Raw genomic sequence first — 8,616 nt, 5'->3', positions numbered from 1 at the left:
GAAACAGTTATTAGCCAATCACAATGATACTGAACCTTTTTTTTCTTCGGGCCAAATACATATACTTATTTGTAAAGTAACGCGGGCCGCATCACTACTGGTGTGACGAAAAAATCATGAAACCCCCCCTTTTTTATAAAACATTTTTGAGATTTTAAAAATTATGCGTGTTTTTTTAAATTAATCGTGTACAATAGCAACACTCTTATACCAGATCTGATGTGGACCATAATGACAATCCTCTTCGGGTGTCACTGTCTGTGCGTCAAAGTCGAAACGAATCTCAAGATATACGAAATTCCTGATAATAAATGTGTTTCGGGCCGCACATAAAAGCTTAAAGGGCCGCAGGTTGAGTATCGCTGACTTAGCCTCTCGCTCAATCGGTAAATATATCCAACACATGATTAAGGATCGGGCGTAAATATAAGCCTAATAAATCCTAGGAAAAAAATTGACAGGCCATTCCATAATTTGAACTCACATATTATTTCACTTTCAGGCTGAGTGTTCTTATTTAAGCTACCGATCCATCTTTCGCATACGAAATTTTAAGTTAAAACACTATAACAATAACACATCATAATATTACTAACATGATTAATGGCTAGCAGTAGCGAAGGGTGGATGTAAGCTGTTAAGATCAGCCATAAATAGTGCACATTACACTTTATTAGTCAAGCGTACCTATTTGTTTTTATTGAACTAATACTACAATTTACAGATGGTATTGGTTAGTTTTTATAAATCAATTAAACACTGCCTAAATCAAACCATAATAGTTTTTGTATATTTTGGGTGATACGACAAAATTGTGCACGCTTTTTCATTCATACTTATTTGTGAATACGAATACATTTTACATATATTGTTGGTTTATTTTTTAAATTCATTAAGCCCTGCCTAAACCAAACTATAATGGAAAACAAATATTATTGTATCTCTAACATATTCAAAGTTATGTATGATTTAATTGCATAATTTTAGATATTTTATAGATAAATATGAGTATTTTTTTACTATTAGGTATCTATTATGGCTTGGTTTTCGAAAGTTTTAATTGAATTTTAAAAACTAACCGACACCATCTGTAAATTGTAGTCTTATTTCAATGAAAACAAAAACGTATGACTGACAAAGTATAGTGTGCAACATTTATGGTGGATCTTAAGAGCCTACCTCCACCCTTCGCCACTGATGGCTAGCATCAGGATCAATTTAAAATTTTAGTTATGCCGTCATTTCACTCGTTAATGCGCGACTTGTTATTATAATACTTATGTTACATATTATTATGTTAATCCCGTCTATAATGTTTTACAGCTAGATAGTATCTAGTGGGGTTTTGTACCTTTCTATACGGAATTTCTATTAAAATTGATTTATTGTTATGCAATATTACCGGTAGTCACCTGCTCGATATTATCTATTGGCTCATAAGAAATGAAAAGAAAGAAACATTGACACAATGACAGCCAAAAAAGCGGAAAGCACACGCACCAGCGCTCATGCGAAACAATTCGGAAGTTGTCTTTCAAACGCGGAACACGTTCACTTTCTTTCGCGGGCAATGGCGGAACATAAGCGACTGAAGCCAGAATGCTGCAAGGCTCGCAGGGAGCTTCGGCCACTACTCTCGTCCGCTGATGTTGCAAGAGTCCCCGTGTTTGGCACCGACCTGGTGCCTGGTGGGGTATAAGCATAAGTTTAAAATAATCCCGTCAAGGTTTCGCGCAGTGGCGTGATCGATATTTTTAATATTAGGTCGAAAAGTACATAAAAAATACAAAGAATTTAGACCATTTTTCATGTAACAGCTACAATAAAATAAACACACTAGATGTTTCTCTCTTCCGTGTCAAAGGTTCTTTTATATGTTATTTATTTTTACACTGCACCTACCAAACTTTCCCTTAATATTTGAACCATTATTATGTAGAAAGAGTTAATAAAAAAAAAACACCACTTGTGTTAGTTATTTTATGCTGTATTGTAAATACAATTTACAGTATTGATCATAACCCCACGACCTGTTTCATCCATTCAAATACTCTAGGACTCTTATTCAGATCAGAAACGAAATTAAACCATAGTGTGAACATAATATTATTGCATTATTACAAAACTTATATAACGTGAGCTACTACCAAAAGTTGGTAAGTCTCGAAATCATATTATGGAGTAGGTACCTAATTGTAATTTGAAATTTTGACATGACCTCTAAAATGAGGCATAATGCTAATTTTTTTCTGGGTTTGTACATGTTCTATATTTCGGATGACCATAAGTATCTTTTCTAGCATACATATTTATATAGTGGGGCTACTGCCAACAGTTGGTAAGTCTCAAAATCATGTAATGGAGTAATTCCAATTTGATAGTTTGACATGACCTCTAAAATGAGGCAAAATGCTGATTTCTTTCTGCTTTTATGCATGTTTTATATCGGATGACCTTGATTTTTTTCTAGCATACATATTTATAATATTATATAAACACATAATCCGTTGTTAACTCAAAATACTTAAATTATCGACTTATCAACTTTTGGCAGTATCACTTATTCACAATCAGCAAACTATATCAAGTATAAGTATAAAAATTAAAATAAATAATATTGTCAACGCCGAATCTCTTGAAATATGGAATAATATTTGATAAACATTGATAATAAAACAATTGAAAAAATATAGCAAATGAAATTGATAGCAATCGAAAAACGACAGACTTAAATACTTCTTCCATTTCAACTGAATTAATATCAGCACATTCCCACGTCATGATGTCTGATTTGTCACGTTATGTAACTCTCCATTAGTTGCCACTATACTCTTCCAGGCGCATATCATGACGTAACGAACGATCAGTATTTTTCAAAGTTATGTTGGGAAGATACTAGTTAACTTCTAGAGTTACTTCGATCTTCGATCAATATGATAATACTCCTCTCTCACTGTACGTTGCCGAAATTAATAAAACCCAAATAATTTCAATACACAGCTGAAGGCTTAATTACATTGGCAGACGCGCAGACCCAACCCGATCCAACAACCGTCGTGGCCAACGTTTTAACACTATTTTCAATTACACGCAACGATTCAATCGCGTTGGTACTTGCTTTTGATTGGTTCAAAATAAACATAGTGTTGCTATTATTAAAAATATAGGTTGACCGAAAACTAGATATATCTTAGATTGGTTGCTACACTGAACGTATTCCCGCGCAAGTTAACGTCAAAAAAACTGAGCTGTCAAACCTAGCAAGCATCTGTTGAAATTTTTGCGGCCGTTTGACATTTATAGAAAGTTAATTTACATCATGAATAACTGGGCGAGCTTGAATCTCCAAGCCAATCGATTAAGACTAATTGTAGCGAGTATGGCTATATTTCAACTGGCGTGTATCAATTCGACAAGGACTGTGTCCTCAGCGCTAGTCCATACAATTTTTTGAGATTTCGCCATCTTGTAGTTGTTGAAATCGAGCAGTAGAATGAACGACCGTTTGCGAGGCTCGCGAGCGGACGCGTATTTGGCTATTTTCTTACGCTTTCGGCAATCTTCGCTTGCTAATGAATGGATCGCACGACGGAATAATAGAAAATTTTCCACTTTTGTCCCGATTGCTCACGATCCTTGAAAACCATAGAGAATAGAGTTTGACAGTCGTGGCAGACGATCGGGCCAGACGCAATCTGCCAGTGTAATTTGAGCTTTATGAAAAAATCTTATAAATTATACACTCAGGCAGCGCGTATTCGGTACGCCACTGGTTATGCGTTATTGAATACTCAATACGATGTCGCACTGCAGCCGAGACGATTTATTACGTTACCAGATCTTGATTTATTTCAACAAAGTGCATGGTGCAAGTCAGCCAATGGTGGGTATGATGATTCTTGTCTCATCTTTCGTATAATCTCAGTTAAGTGCAACCGACGAGCCATACTTACGAGTTATCGTTCAAAATTGACTTGAAACTTACAATTTCTTTTTACTGACTATTCTACAGGTAATCCTTTTCAAAATGAATAAATGATAACAACCTATATAAGTATAGGTACCTACTCACTTTTAAATTCCTAACATCAGATTAGATAATTGTTGCGTCCATCAACACCTGCTATAAAGTATTTTTTTTTATATATACGAAACGATTGTTTTTCTAATTTACTTACGTAGTTACCAATTTTCTTCTGTCTTTTCCTTATATTCCGTTGGTTTTAATAATGTATTTTTACAACGTTTTTCTTAGCTAGTATTCTTATTTGTCCGGTGGTTCTTTGTCCGGTACAAATCTTGCAATCGATTTTTAACTAACTTCCAGACTAGCTAGACATTTGAAACCTTTAGAAAATATCAGAACACGATGCCAATGCATTTTTTAATACTTTTAGCCATCTTTAAGTAGAATTGAATTCATTTTCAGTTAATTCTGTTTTGTATGAAAAGTTATTTCGACACCATTATTGGTTGCTAGGGGTCTGAGTTCCTAGCAACTAAATTATTAATATATACGTGCGTTACTATGGAAATCAATATGACATGTCAAAATGACATTTCAGTATTATTTCTATCAAGTACAAATTTTTTTGATCGTTTAAGCTCGTCAAGTCAGGTGTATATGATTCAACAAAAAATTTAAAAACGTTGTGTATAAAAAGTTCTTTTTATCTTGTAATTATTAAGTGTATTATTTAGACATGAATTTGATCTTAATGCTATACGGTCAACTGCATACGTGCATTCGCGGCCATTCAACGTTCATTTGGCGGAAAACTTAGTATTAATGAAATTATTGTTTTGAAAAAAAATCACTGATGAACAAAAAGGTTAGCTGAAGATGGTGAATGGTGTTCCTAATTTTCACCCCCAATACTTTCATTACTATTACAATTAATATTTTATTAGTTTTTTTATCCTAAGCAAAACAAGGTTTGCTATCACTGAATGGTTAGATAAGTTACTAGAATCCCATTGTTAAGTTATTTATTCGATTCGAATTTACGATTTAATTCCATTTACAAGCGATACTATAAAAAAATCGAAAATTCGGATCAAGTAGGTACTATTTTCGGAAACTTTGTTTCGTGAAGTTAATCATTCAGGAATTTGAATTTTAGGGTGTTGGCTATCGGGATATTATCTGGCACGCATCGTGTTTTATTTAAATTAATATATAATTAAATTACCATTTATTTCGTCAATGTGTGGCCAATGGTTTATTCTAGGATATTAAAAATGATGTCAACAAATTATAAAATATAGTATTAATGATTGTAACCAAACTTCTCGTCCTCGAGAAGTTCTAAATTTTTTTTTGTGTTCATTTAGCTATTTTCCAAAGGCAAAGGGTGGAAGTAGGCTGTTTAGATCCGACATAAGTAATCCACAATAAACTTTATCGGTCATACGTAATTGTTTTCATTGAACTAAGTTTACAATTTACAGATGGTGTTAGTTAGTTTTTAAAATTCAATTAAACGCTGGGAAAACCATGTCATAATAGATAATAGTCGAAAAATATTCGTCTATCTATAAAATATCTAAAAGTATGCGATTTGGATATTTTATAGATAGAATACTAATTTTGTCTACTATGGTTTAGTCTAGGCAGGGCTTAATGAATAAAAAAAAAAACTGTTCAACAACATAAATTAATGTAATAATGTGTATTTTTAATTCACCGGAAACAAATAAGTATGAATATATATATACAGGACATATTTACAGGACTTTAAATTTTGTTCATCTCCAGTATTTACTGAACCTTTTAATATGATATATTTCACAAAAAAAACAACAGGCACTAAAATATATATTTAAAAAAAAGTAATGCCCATCCGCGATTTGAACTTGGGCTAGAAAATTCTACTGTCAGTCTACCATATCAAATTCGGCACGCGTAAATTAATATATATATTTAAAAAAAAATGCTATAAACATGTTAGGCTACAATACCTACAGCCTCGAGACACGCGATAGTATGACGCAAGTATTGACATTATTGTTGTGTGTTTTTTTACAATACGTTTTTACTCTAATGTATGTGTTGTATGCGTAAAATGTTCCAAATTCGCGCAGCCTTTATATGATTGAATTAGTGCCATAAAACCGCTAACTGGGGTATGTTTGTATCAAATTATTAACACGTATTGTAACAATTACAATTAGCTAGTATTAATTGTTGCAATAAATGCTATATTTTAACGGCATGCCCCCTGCCTGTGCTGAAATTTAGAGCATGAGCGATAGAGAGAGAGCGAGAGAGAGACAGTTTCGACTGCATAACTGATCACAATACAATTACAATTGTAATATTTCAATATAAAATGTATGTAATAAATACTAACACATTATCACGTTAGCACGTTAGCGGTCGATAGTCGCCTTTTGTATAGAATAGACCTCCTGGTAATTGATAATAAAGCCGGGTTTGTAGTCCGAAACAACAACGTCAGAATCAATAACTTAAGAATTTAGAAAATTGTAATACTGACAATTTATAATAAAGTTCTACCACGTAATGCTCGATTCAATTGTAAGTATGTTTGAAGATAAGAATCATAATATTATGTGTATTTATTTTTTTCAAATATGCAGAAACTCTAATGCGCACAAGGTCACAGGGTTGAGAGCCTTCGTTATTTGCCTTATCACGGCATATCAGTTAACAGTAAAATAACCCAGTCGACTCGTCTCAAATGTATTGAATTATTTTAATTTAGTTTAAAAATGTTACATCCATTAAAAAAAACTGAAATTTAACACAATCATAAATTTCGAGAACAATAAAATTTCGTAAATAATATCAATATGTTGCAGGGTTTCCTGAATGAAGAGGCTGAAAGATTTTTTTAGAATAATAGTCGCTTTGACGGAATATGATACTAAGTTTAAGTTTTTTACAGCCCGCTCTGCAAACACTATAACAGCAGTAATTATTACTTTATTTAATATACATAATTTGGAATAGATTCCTCAGTCAAGTCATTTAGTCAAGTAGATAATGTCAGAAAAAGAGGGTGTACTTTGTGTCAAAGCATATGAATATATTATTTAACCGGAGACCGAAATTTATTTCAGTATTTTGTTATTTTATAAATAAACCGCCAGTCTGTCACTCGACATAAGTGTAAGAGTCAGAACTCAGGACCTACCCACCCTAAGTATTAAAAATTTTATACCACAACAAACAAAAAAGATAAAATCAGAGAACTCAGAAATAATGGGACCTCAAATACCTAACAGGTAAGTAGAAGCAGACAACCGATCTTGAGTAAGGAAGAATACGGGACAAATTTAAATACGTGTCAAGAATACGTCATACGTCGAATACTGACAACTTCTTTCGGTTTATGCATTGAGACTCAATTAATACTGGTGTATTACACACACTATTGCACGTCTATAATGCGTGGTTCATTTTCGTAGGACACTCACACATTCAAAACACTCCTTCAAAATTTACTGTATTGGCACATAGCCTATCGGTAATCGATATTATATTTATAATCTTTTTTGTGGATAAAATGTTACACGAAGAACCTGTACGAGCCATCCAATGCACCTATTTTTATTCATTCGAGCATCTTGTTCTCGGGTTGTATAGAGGGATGATAGAGAAATAGATAAGTAACTTGACGTAACCGACAATACGTGGTTCATTTTCTTTTTCCTTTATTTCCTGTTTTTACTAATTCTTCAATCTTCAACCATCGACGCATGGCGAAGAAAATTGGAGGAGACACGGACCAATTAAGGATGGCCCTTGGAAGAAGCATCAAACCAAATCAAATCAAACAAACACACTCACATATAAACTTGCACAGTTCATAGTAGTCACGACGTCACTATGAACTGAACTGGAATCGCCATCTAATCACAGATACGCAATTAAAGTGATGAAGATGATAAAGGCCAAGCGCCCCCTTAACCTGCTAACTTAATAGATAATATATAGTGCAGGATCCCATAGACTTTTCGTATACATAATATGCGGAATGCATTCTGACAATTTGAATAGGTTCTAGGGGTCACAAAGATATATAATGTCAATGTTGCCAGGCGATGTTAGAGGTCAATTTTTTTTATAGAGGTTTTAATTTTTTTTCTTATAACCCACCAAAAATTGTACTGAGTTCTTCAAGAAAACCAAGACCGAATCAGAGATTGATTTAAAATGTAATAATTGTACCATGCCATCGGTATGGTCGTCGAACGGTTCGTCCCATTTGAAAAAATAAAAATGGCGGGTAGTGCAATGTGTTCAAAATTATCGATTCTTAGGATCCTCCTTGGCTTAAATTATTTTATTTAGTAGCATTTTTTTATATAAGTTTATTATTTATGGAAAAACTCATCTGATCCGCTATTTGAGCCTATCGATTTCCTACAACTTGGCTATGAGTTACGAGAAAATAATTTGTACCCAAGACAAATGACGACTGAACCTCTACCAAATTGTTTAGTTAAACCATGCAAATGTAATTCTAACTGCCGTACATTATCATTTAGTTATAAGAAATCGGCTTTGACATGTATATCATTTTGCAAATGTGTAAGTAGTGTTTGTAAAAACTGTGATCATGATACTTAAAGCAGTTTGAACACTTG

This window comes from Rhyacophila brunnea, unplaced genomic scaffold, assembly GCF_057557595.1.
Source record: "Rhyacophila brunnea isolate RB1 unplaced genomic scaffold, BYU_Rbru_1.0 scaffold_21, whole genome shotgun sequence".
In the NCBI taxonomy this organism is placed as follows: Eukaryota; Metazoa; Arthropoda; class Insecta; order Trichoptera; family Rhyacophilidae; genus Rhyacophila; species Rhyacophila brunnea.
Note: the sequence above shows the minus strand (reverse complement) of the source record.